Source organism: Myodes glareolus, chromosome 2 (genome assembly GCF_982192425.1).
Source record: "Myodes glareolus chromosome 2, mMyoGla1.1, whole genome shotgun sequence".
In the NCBI taxonomy this organism is placed as follows: domain Eukaryota; kingdom Metazoa; phylum Chordata; class Mammalia; order Rodentia; family Cricetidae; genus Myodes; species Myodes glareolus.
The window spans coordinates 67,809,371-67,821,425 of record NC_142027.1 but is presented as its reverse complement, the minus strand read 5'-3'; the positions used below and the strand labels follow the sequence as shown (position 1 = coordinate 67,821,425).

At 46.5% G+C, this 12,055-nt stretch overlaps 1 protein-coding gene across 2 annotated transcripts in view; it reads left to right on the top strand.

The window, feature by feature from the left end:
- Window positions 1–7,806: 7,806 nt before the first annotated feature.
- Znf148 (zinc finger protein 148) overlaps window positions 7,807–12,055 on the top strand; it is a 127,460-nt gene continuing 123,211 nt past the window's right edge. The window contains exon 1 of one of the 2 annotated variants that reach the window (XM_085685482.2): window positions 7,807–8,012. The gene's annotated coding sequence lies outside the window, so the exon portion shown is untranslated. Of the gene's footprint in view, window positions 8,013–8,535; window positions 8,869–12,055 lie in introns of those variants that run through there. The other variant, XM_048454097.3, reaches the window with a different exon arrangement.

Here is a 12,055-nt window from a genome sequence, read left to right as displayed (position 1 = left end):
AAGTGCTAGGAATAAAGGCATGCGCCACCATGCAGACATGGCATAGCAAGTAATACAAGTAAATACAATATGCCAGCTTCATCAGTCTTGCCAAAATAATTGTTCAGCCAAAGACCATCTCAGAAAGGAATCCTCTGAAAACTGTTCTATATATTTTTTTAAAAGATTTATTTATATATATTTATTTATAGTGTTCTGCCTGCATGTATGCCTGCAGGCCAGAAGAGGGCGCCAGATCTCATTAGAGATGGTTGTGAGCCTCCATGTGGTTGCTGGGAATTGAACTCAGGACCTTTGGAAAAGCAGCCAGTGCTCTTAACTGCTGAGCCATCTCTCCAGGTGCTGTTCTATGTTTCTTCTGCAGCTTCATTGTTTGTTTTGCCCTCAACTCCAAGTATGACTTCCATGATAAACATTCTGCATAGGTTTTCACTCAAAGCATATTTCTCATGCTCTTTTTGTGGTCTTGGGGAGATATCTGTATAGTTTTTGTTCTTTCTTTCACCCCATCTACTCACAGGAAATTTTTTCTCTCCCCAAATAATAAATTTTAGTTTTAGGAAATTTGGCCTGCCACATTCTTAATAAAAATAACAACGTATGCGGTATTCAAATATGTAACAAGATATTATTCTAAATACTTGTTTGTATTAACATTTACTATACACAACAGCCTCTAAAGGAGTAATCAGCCTAGTTTTGTCATTGGGGTACTTCACAGTAAAGAGGGGTTAAATAGAGCTACTAGTTGATTGTCCTGGGTTCCCATTGCTGTGAAGAGACACCATGACCACAGCAACTCTTATAAAGAAAAAACACTTAATTGGGTGGCTTACAGTTCAGAGGTTTTGTCCGTTGTCATCAGGGTGCAACATGGTGGTGTATAGGCAGAGATGGTGCTGGAGGAGGAGCTGAGAGCTCTACATCTTTGGCCCACAGGCAACAGAAAATGAACTGAGACATGGCATGTGTCTTGAGCATAAATGAAGCCTCAAAGCCTGCCTCCACAGTGACACACTTCCTCCACCAAGGTGATACCTACTTCAACAGGGCCATGCCTCCTAACAGTGCTGCTTCCTTTGGGGGTCATTTTCTTTTAAACCACCACCACGATAGAGTCAGGATTTTCACACAGGAGGCTTTAGCCAGAGCCTGGGATTTTACCCCAAGGTAACTACTAGGCCCCACCCACCCTATTTGGTTAATACCAGCTTGGTCTAAGGCTTTATTCTTTTGGTCTTACGTATCTTGACTTTTGACCCCATACTGGCCCGTTTTCTGTCAATTGACACAAGCCAGAGTCATTTTGGAAGAAGGCACTTCAATTGAAAAAATGCTCCCACCAGGCTGACCTGTGGGCAAGCCTGAATAATTGATGTGAGATGGCCCAGCTCACTGTGTTGATGACATCTCTGGGCTGGAGGTCCTGGGTGTTGTAAGAAAGCAGGCTGAGCAAGCCATGGGGAGCAAGCTGCTAAGCAGCACTCCTTCATGGGCTCTGCATCAGGTTACTGCTCCAGCTTCCCTGGATGATGAACTACAAGCTGTATATGAGGAAACAAACCATTTTGTCACCAAGTTGCTTTGGGTCATGGTGTTTAATTCTCCAAATCCCGATCATCTCATAGCCAGCGAACTTTGCTGCAAATGTAAGAAGCACTATCAAAAGTAGTTAGTCAACAAGTACTCATATTTTCCGAGTATTCCCTGGTTTCTTTGTGCTGATTAGCCAAAGGCATCAGATTGTGAAGTGGAGCTGCCACAGATGGGATGAGACACTGTCACCACCTGTCAGGGAGAAAAGATGGGACTCATATTGGCCAGGGTGTTGCTAGCCTTGTCTGGATTGTGTCAAGCTACTCTCTCGTTGTGTGCTCCTTTGTGTAACATGGAGACTGGAGATTATTCTTTGTTTCCTGCACAGCCTGGAGACCACCCCACCCCAGATGCTTCTGAGAGGCCGTGGGCTTCTTATTGTCCAGGACTCAAGAACCGACCTATGCTCTGGTATTTTGAATAGCAGACAGGAGGCCCTTCACTTAACTTTAGAGACAGGATGGTCATCTCTTAGCCCTGTGAGGGGGTGAGTTCCAGTACTCCCTACAGATACCAAAGCCTATGCATGTTCAAATTCCTTAGATAAAATAGCACTTGAATCCAGCTCCGGTTTCTTCTATCACCTCACAGAATGTAAACGCTTACACTGTAGTGTTTAGGTCAGAATGAAGGCCTATGGCAAATGAAGTCTGTATGGCAATACAGGAGGTATTTTCCCCAAATATTTTTTATTCCTACGTGATTGAATCCACTGAGATAGCACTGATGTGTTTGGAAATCTGCATGTATCTCACTGACCTTGAACTGCCCTTCACATCTGAAGCAGGGGCTCAGGAGGGGTGTCCCTGGCAAAGAGGGCTCTTAGGAGCAGGACAAGCTGGCGGGACTGACAAGGTTTAGCTGGAGGCTCCTCCAACCCAGACTTGGACAAGGCCTCGAATTTCAGGCTCTGCAAAAAGAAGCCAAGTTTCTGTGCTAGGTAGAATCAGCCCCGACAAACTACAACAAGCAGTCACGTGGGTGGAGAAGGGGCAGTCCACACAGTCCTGAGCCCGGGACCCAGGAAGCTTAGAAGAGAGTTTGTGGGGCGAGGCAGACTATATAGTCCTGCAGAAGTCTTTGGGGATTGGGATAAATGTACACTGCTTTGAGAAAGAAGTCAGGGGATCAGAAGCTAAGAGAATGCATTCCAGAGGGAGAGTCTAGGAGGGGCTGTGGAAGGCTCGGCAGTCCTTCACCAAAGCTGCTGGTCCATGCAGCCCGTGGATTGTTCCACACCAGAGGGGGAAAAACAGTGGTGTCTGCAGGCTGAATCTAGCCCACAGACATATTTTCTGACATGTTTTTGTATTCTACAGAAGTGGAGTCAAAACTGGGCATAGTAGTGCATGCCTATCATCATGGCAATGGAGGATCAAGTGTTCATGACCAGGTAGGGCTATGTGAGACTGTCTCAAAACAAACAAACAAACAAACAAACAAACAAACACAATAAAGTGTTTGAGCATGTTGGTGCACACCTGTAAACCCAGCACTTGGGAGGTGGAAGCAGGAGGATCGGATGCTGCAGGACAGTCGCTGCTATATAGCAAGTCTGCGGCAAGCTGTCAGCCAGCCTGGGAGACGCAAGATCTTGTTTTTTGTTTTTGTTTTTTTTCCAGACAGGGTTTCTCTGTGCAACAGCCTTGGCTGTCCTCAAACTCACAGAGAACCACCTGCCTCTGCCTCCCGACTAAACATGTGCACCACTTAGCCAAGCTGTAGAAAACAAACAAAGTTACTAATTGACCCTCAATTCCGATTCCCGATTTCTCTAATTTCCTTATCTTCATGTTCCTAACCTGGAAACTGCTGGCTGGTACTGCAGCCCGCGGCTGTGACCTCTGGACCAGTTGGAGTGTTCTGCCTCTTCCACCCCTTTCACTATCAACTGTTCCCACATCTGCTCACTCAGTTCGCCTTACCGGCTTGACTTGCTGCATATGGGGCTTGCTACCTGCATGGTTCCCGAGCACCTCGGTTTAATTTCTACTGACTCTCAAGCAGAACTGGCCCATTTAACAGACAGATCCTGGGGAGGCTAGAACGATGGCTCAGCTGGCACAGGTGCAGGCTGTGCAGGCTTGCTGACCCGAGTTCATCTGGAATCCACATGAAGATGCAAAGGGAGAACCGACTCCAGAGTTGCCACCTGACAACCACAAGGGTGACATGGCACAAACTGCTCCTCCCATCATACACACACAGACACAAGAAAAAAGTTAAAAAGTTAAGACACAAAGTTTAATGTTTTAAGACACCTGACTTACCAGTGTGGGTTGTCTGTAGTGAAATCTTTCAACAAAAGGACCCGTGTATTTTCACAAGCCCACTGATGAAAGCAGGAGTCGGGAGAGTATTGCTTGTTTTTAAAGGAGAAGAACTAAACTAATACTCAGTTCAACACCATTCACTGGAGAACGCCAGCGAGGATGGGAGTGACTAGATCTCTCAAATATTGCTGCCAGGTGGGAAATGACAAGATCAGGGCTGTGCTGTCTCAGTGGGGGAAGGGCACTGTGGTCCACGTTCAATCCCTAGGAGAACAGACTCAAGTAAGTTGTTCTCTGATGTTTATACATTCGAAGTGGCATGTACCCCCACCCACACAAATAGATAAATGCATGTAATAAAATTATTTCAAAATATATAATCACTCTGGAATATAATATAGTGAATTCTTTCTTTTCCTCCCTCTTCTCTTTTCCTTAACAGGGTCTCAGATATCGCAGAATGGCCTTGGGTTCACTATATAGCTGAGGATGACCTTGAGTTTCTGATCCTCCTACCTCTACTTGCTTGGTGCTGGGAATATGGACACGTGCCACCAGGCCTGGTTTTATGAAGAACTTGGGATGGAAACCAAGGCTCCGTGTATTCTAGGCAAACACTTCACCAATTTAGTTCCACCCCTAGCTTGGTATAGGAGTTTCTTCGTTTTATTTATTTATTTATTTATTTATTTTTTGAGATAGGGTTTCACTGTGCAGCCCTGGCTGTCCTTCCTGGAACTTGCTCTGTAGACCAGGCCGGCCTCAAACTCACAGAGATGCACTTGCCTCTGAGGAGTTTCTTAAGAAAAGCATGCTGTTGAGGGTAGTGGCCCACACATTTAATCTCAGTTCTCAGGAGGGACAGAAGGAAGTATCGCTGTGACTCTGAGGCTAGCCTGGTCTACATAGCAAGTTCCAGGACAGCCAGGGCTACATAGAGAGAACCTGTCTTAAAAGATTGCATGTACCATATGACACATCAGTCATATTCCTGGGCATTTATCCCAGAGAATAGAAACTTAAGTTTACACAGAAACTATATACACAGACTGGGGATGAAGCTTAGTATTCCAGCACATTCCTGGTCTATGAAAGGTTTAATCCTCAGCGCTTGGAAAAACCAACCAACACACAGAACCAAAAGTCTATAGAACAGTGATCACAGCAGTTTGGGTGCTAACACCAAATAAGCAACGACTTCTATGTACATGGCGAATGAATGAATGGACTCTAGTGTATCCAAGCAATACAATGCTACTCAGCAATAAAAAAAACTCAACATTTGACACATGTGGCAAATTATTAAACTAGGGTATTGTAGTAATCCTTTGATAAGGTTAGAGCCCATATGCGCTCATCACCGCACATAAACCCCACCTCTGAACACCAATACACCGAGGGCCAAGTCTTTTGACACATGAGCTGCTGAGGAGCAGTTCAGGTAAAAACCCTAAGAGGTGACAAAGGGGGGTTCTTTTGTGACAGGGTTCTCTGCATAGCCTTGGTTGTCTTAGACCAGGCTGGCATCGAACTCAGAGAGATCTGACTGCCTCTGCCTCTTAAATTCTGGCGTTAAAGGTATGCGCCACCGTATCTGCAAGGAGTGGTTCTATATTTTCATTGGGGGGACAGGAGCACAGCTCTACACACAGGAACAGAGGCAAACTCTAAACACACGGGTTGAAAAGTCACAGATACTGAAGAGTCATATGCTCTTGTCAATTTGTTAATTTTGATGTCTTCCTAGAGTTTTGTTATAGCATTGGGAAAAGCTGTGTGAAGAGTAAGTGAAGTGTTTGGTACTGTATCTGTAACTTATGAGTCTAGTTATTTTTAAACTTTTATTTATTATTAGTGTGTGCACATGTTGAGGTTAAGAGGATAACTTTGTGGAGTTGGTTCTCTCCATCTGCCCGCCTTGAGAAGTTAAGTGCCTTTACCTGCGGAGCCCTCCTTCCGGTCCTTGCTTCTTTCTTAGTTTTATTAATGCAGATAGTGTGTGGCACCTGCTGTGTGCGCAGGTGCTCTTGGAGGCCAGAAGAGGAAGTCGCTGCAGTAATGCAGTAAATGACAGGAATCAAGTTTGGGTTCTCTGAAAGAGCAGCAAGTGCTCAGAGATGTTGAGCTACCTCTCTAGTCTCTTGGTAGTACTGTTTTAAAAGGGAAAAAAAGAATTAAGAGAGAAGTAAAGGAAGCAAGCTGAATGGTTAGGGCTGGGCAATGGGGAGGTAAGCAATAGCAGCCAACAGCAGCACGGGTAACAAATGGGCCAGGAAGTATCTCTAGAGGTTTAAGCTATCAAGGGCCTACGATGATCATTCCTTTGGCCGTCATGGTCTGTAGTCTTCTTCCTTCTGTCCACTTTAGATGGTTGTTTCCTCACTGCTTAATTTTGTTCAGAAACAAAGAATAAGATCTATTTCTAGTAACAACCCTCTCCACCTTAGCCCATTGGGTGTAACCGTAGGCTTTCAGTTCTTTCTAATTATTAACTTCTCCAGAGCTTAAAATGGTTTCTTAGCTGCAGTTTTTTTTTTTTTTTTAAACATCTGAATTTGATGCCATTGCAGTTGCTGGAGGTTGCCAGAAGGCTGTCCTCCAGATAACTGTCCCTTGCTCTGGCTTATATCACTGTTTTGTTACAATTAGCATTCAGAATATGCGCTGTCATCTTATTAAAATTTATACTTTTCAGTGGAGAAATCGAACGTAGGGTTTATCGTAGAGCTGTTGGCTCCTCCTTGCATTTCCTAGTTACCTGTGTCTGAGCGCCACTGAACTTCTGTGCCTCAACTATTTCAAACGGGCATCACGATTAACTAAGGTTAATGCTGGGCGGGGGCACATTAACCTTTCAGACAGTAATCTAATTCAGTGTCAGCATGAGTGCATAATTCGGAAGTTTGGAGTTTTGCCAAAAGCACTATTCAAATGCACATCCAGGGGTGAGGAGGTGGGTGTGGACAAGGAGAGAATTCCAGAAATGGTTATGTAGATATTTTAATGTCCTTTCCCTCTCACCTCAAAGGTTATGTTTAAGTATTGCAGAGAGGTGCTAAATAAAGCCTTGAGATTTGTGAAGAAACCGTAAGGAAGGTGCTCCATCTCATAAACTTCCTGCTACCCGTTCAGCATTCACTCAACAGATTAGGTTACCTAGCTGACCTTGTACTAGCGTGTGGGTAAAAAGGTGAGGAACTTTGCAGGCAAGCAGGGACCTGATGTTAGTAGAGGGAGGACACGATTTAGTGAAGGTCACCAAAGGGTCTCCAAAAGACAGGACAACTGAGCAATCTTTACAGATCATAACCATGCATTCTTTGTTGGTCCGCAGAACGAGGTTTGGGCCCAAGAAAGTCTTGAATGGGGTCTCTTGTTTTTTTCACGGTGCCCACATCCTGCTTTACGGTTTGTAGACTCCAACAAGGTTTTCTACTTTCAAGGGTACAGGGTTGCATCTTCCGGAAAAGGTGACACTTGGGGTCGCAGAGGAGAGGCTAGTTAGGTAAGAGGATAAAGGAAAGATCCAAGAAATTCTGGCCGAACCTTTCCACTACGTTCCCACCCCTTCTACATCCCTGGGCCCGGACCGCTATTAATCCCCATTCCTCACTTCTCAGGGCGCCAGCTACGCACAGAGCCTCAAGGGGTGCACGTTTCTCTCAGGAGCTTTCTCGGCTCCGATCTACTTCAAAGCATCTTCCTTCAAGGCCCATCACGGGCAACCGCGACGCGGAGCCAGCTTCCCCGGTCACGCTGCGCGACTGACACGCAGGCGCCGGAATCAGAGCCACGCTGGGTCTCGCAGCCAGAACTCCGCGCCAGGCGAGGGCGGGCGGCCCGGAGCGCTTCCTGTGTGCGGGGCTTCCCACAATGCACCGCGCCGGCAGCGGCGGCGACCGCGGCGGCGCTCTAGCCGCGCCATGTCTGCCTCTCGACTGCTCTGGGAGGAGGAAGAGAAGGAGGAAGAGGAGGAGGAGGAGGGGGAGGAAGAGGAGAAAGGCGCAGGGGTGGGAGCTGTCGCCGGAGCTGCCACAGCAAAAGTTCTCTCCCCTCCCCCTCGCCCTCCTTGCCGGGCCCGTGGGAAGGTCGGAGCCGCCGCCGCCTGCAGTCGGTGACCGCGCGCCTCGGCGCCAGCCCGCGGTAAACGCTCGGCCTGGCAGGCCTGGGCCCGGGAGGGCGGGGGAGGGGAGGGGGCGGCGCGCGGGGGGGGGGGAGCGCGGCGGTGGCGGCCTGACCCGCGGGAGCTGCGGGCCATCCGGGGGCGGCCCGGGAAGCGGCGGGTGCAGGCCGCGGGAGCGCGGGGCTGGGGGACGCGAGGAAGCGGGGCGAGGATGGTGGGTCGGGGCTTGGAGAACGGAGAATGACGGGGGCGGTGGAGGCGAGCTGGCGGCCTCCGAGGCCTGCGGCCGGTGTCGGGTAGGAAGGAGGTGGGATGCTTGCGGGGAGGCCTCGGGGTGCCAGGCTGTGGGCGAGGAGGCCGGCCAGACCCCAGGGCTCTCCGCCGTCTTGGTGCAGTGCTTTATGCACCGCAGGCCTCGGTCGCCGCTACTGCCTCGGTGTGCTCTTTGGCTGCAGGGAAGGGCAGGGGCTGGAGAAAGGGGATTGCTTGCAGGAAGCATAGTGGGAGTGCGAAAGGGGAGAAAGGGGCCGGAGGGAAGATACCGGATAGGTGGAGGAATGCCGGGGGTGGCTGTGGAGCAGTCTTGAGGATTCTGGGGGTGTTCATTGTGCAGATATATTAGGTGTTTCTTTATGGAAAGAATCGAAGCGTTTCCGAGGCAAGGAAAGAAAGGCATAGAGTAGTTTCTGAGGATAGAAGGGAGAGCATTTGAAGCCAGGGGAGTGCGAAATATTAGAGAAGGTGCAGGGAATGCATAATAGCATCGACAGATGTAGCATAATTATCAATGCTGGCCCAAGGTCTAAAGAGTTATTCCAGATGGGCCAGAGTGGCCTAGTTCGGAACCTGTTTGGGCTCTTCAGTAGATGACATCCGGTAAGTGCGGGTCCCCGCTGTGGTTGGGGGTCATTGAGAATCAGTCACTTAGTCTGTAGGTTGACTTGAGACATTTTAGTGCCGCACTACTGAACTGAAGATCTTGGGAAGAGACCTTGAGAAACCGCCGGGCCTGTGGGGATTCTTGAGGCCATGGAGTTTAGAATTTTAGCAGGTTTGGAGTATTGTCACTTACCGGAGGCTGGCTGAACACCATCCTGGGCAGACACGGGAATAGGAATTACTTGGCCTGGAGGTGTTCTTCTTCGCTCCCTAGCTTCCACGGTTCCAGAAGAGCCGTGCCATATTTCAGCCTAGGTTGCAGGACACAAGATGATAATTGTGCGTGTTGAGAGTTGGTGCATGGTAGTCCCGTGTTTGGGGGCTCCATTTGTAGCCCAAAGGAGTCTAGTTGGCTTGGTTTTATACCTTGGGTTGGCGGGAGATCCTGCTCCTTTCACAATTCTGGATGTACTCTGTCACCGAGGCATGGTGTTAACTGAAGAAAATAACATCTGCCGGCAAAATGTAGGCTTGCAGAATGGAGGCTGTATGTTATCTGTGTTGATCTGAGTTATAAGGAGGTCAAGAGTAGTTAATCTTGATGTCTAAGGAAACTTGAAGTGACAGGATGAGTCCAGGTCTGGTGAGAAGGGACAGTTAGCATCTCTATGTTAGGAAACCAGGTTCTTTCTGTTGCATTTCCTGAGTGCACACTAGACCTGATTTTCAAGAAGGAACATTGGGCGAGGACAGTGTCTTGTCTTTTTTGTTGCTGTTGAAACCCTAGTTCTTGCCGTCCTGGAACTCACTTTGTAAACCAGGTTGTACTCAAACTCGGAGATCCACCTGCCTCTGCCTCCTGAGTGTTGGGATTAAAGCATGCACCACTACGTGGCTAGGTCAGTGTCTTAAGATCTACCAGAATAGTATTTATCTTTTATTGTTAAGAGGAATTACATCCATAATATGTTGTAATACTACTTCAACTGAAGAGAGGATAAGTGTGTTCAATGTGACATTTTTTTTCTGGAAGTTGAAGGAAAGTTTGGGAGAGAAATGGGAAACTCTTACCCCACATTCTTTTAGGAAAGATTTCATTTCTCTAACTAAGATGCTACTTAAGGTGGGGGAGGAGGTTTCTTCCATTACAATTTTTTTTTAATAGAAATATTCAGGATTTGTCTTGAAAAACTTGGAAAATTTCCTGTTAGCACATTTAGATTTGCTATTAAAGATTTTATTTTTATTTGTATGTGTGTGTTTGTGTGAATATATGCCTTGGATGTGGGGGTTCCCAAGGAGGCTAGAAGAGAATGTTCTATGTCCTGGAGCTGGCATGACAGGTAGTTTTGAGCTGTCTGACATGAATGCTAGGAACTGAACTTGGGTCCTTTGGAAGAAGCGCTTTTTTAATGAATGGGTTGTTTTCCAACTTGATTTGGTCACTTTTAAAAAGGGCTGACTTGATATGATGTACCTATTTTTATTGTCGTTATTGTGAGAGAGGCTCATTCCCCTCACTAGTGCTGTATATTGTCAATTCTTTTACTACAATACACCTAAATATAGTACGTCGTTTTCCTTATGCAAATAATATGAATATGTATGTAATTTAAAGATTGTTCTGAAGGGACCAGCAGTGAAAAGCAAACTCTGTCGTTGCAGTTTTTCTTTCCAGAGACTGCTACCTGCTGTGCTGACCCTGCTCCCAAACTCAACAGATCCATTCCATTGTTCCCGGGACAGGGGCTTCATGTAGGGAAGGTGACCATGACTTTCTGAACCTTTTGCCTCCTTAAGTTCTGACATGAAAAGCATCTACATCTAGTGTGTGAAGTGCTGGTAATTAAACCTAGGACTCTATTTATTTATTTGATTTTTTTTTGAAACATAGTTTCTCTGTGTAGCCTTGGCTGTCCTGGAACTTGCTCTCTTGACCAGGCTGGCCCCAAACTCATAGAGACCCACCTGCCTCTGCCTCCTGAGTGCTGGGATTAAATGTGTGTGCCACCACTGCTTGCTGAATCCAAGACTTTTTGCCTGCTGGGTAAACAACACAAACTGAGTAAACTGAGCTACAACTCCAGCCCACTGTTTTCTTAACCCTGTTCTTGTCTTACACCTTAAGAAAATGAACACGACCAGGTTGTGGTGACACGGGTCTTTAATCCCAGCACTTGGGATGCAGAGGCAGGCGGATATCAGTGAGTTTGAGTTCAGCCTGGTCTACAAAAGCGAGTTCCAGGACACCCAGGACTGCTAACAGAGAAACCCTGTCTCAGAAAAACAAAAAATAAAAAAAAAAACAGCAAAAAACCCCCCCCCCCAAAACCAAACCACACTTTGTACAAAATAATGGGTCACTTTATGGCATTTTCACACATGTATATAATGTGTGAAATATTATGTATATAATATTTATCTCTCTGCTACCTTGTGTTCTCCCACACAGTTGTGCTACTTTTAAGCTTTAATATTTTTGTAGTTCGTGGTTTTCTCCAGCTCTAAGTAGTTGGTATGCTTTTATCATTTCTGTTTGGTTTAGGTAGCCCAGGGTGGCCTCAGGGTCCTCTTCTCCCAGGTGCCAGGATTGCAGATGTATGCCACCATGCTCTGCTCCATCATGTCTCTCTTTACAAAATGACATCACCACTTTGGAGAATGACTAGAGAAGTCAGTGTTCCCTGAGTGCAATGGATGACATTTTCTCTTTTTGTCCTCCATTCTGATCTTTAGTTATTTTTGCTTATTAGATGCTTAATACTTTCAAATGATGTGCCTAAGTCTTGATATTAAAATTTTTATTTTAAATTTAATTTTTATTTAAATTAAAGCAATTTTGTTGTGTGTGTGGGCACATGTCTAGCAGGGTGAATATGTGTGGAGGTCAGAGAACAACTTTCACGAGTTGATTTCTCTCCTTCACCTTTCTGTGGGCTCCAGGGATGAACTCAGGTCATCAGGCTAGTATCATTAAGCAGGTAATTTACCCTCTTAGCCGTCTCCCTGGCCCTACCTAAGCCTTAAGTTTTAGAGGCTTAAAAACTCAAATTAGAAACTTTAAACTATTTGCTTGAGTTTGTATCTCTTGATTTGCCCATTGTGTTAGAAGAGCCTTTAAGGGGCTGGAGGGATGGCGCAGCTCTTCTGACTGCTCTTCCAGATATCCAGGGTTCAATTCCCA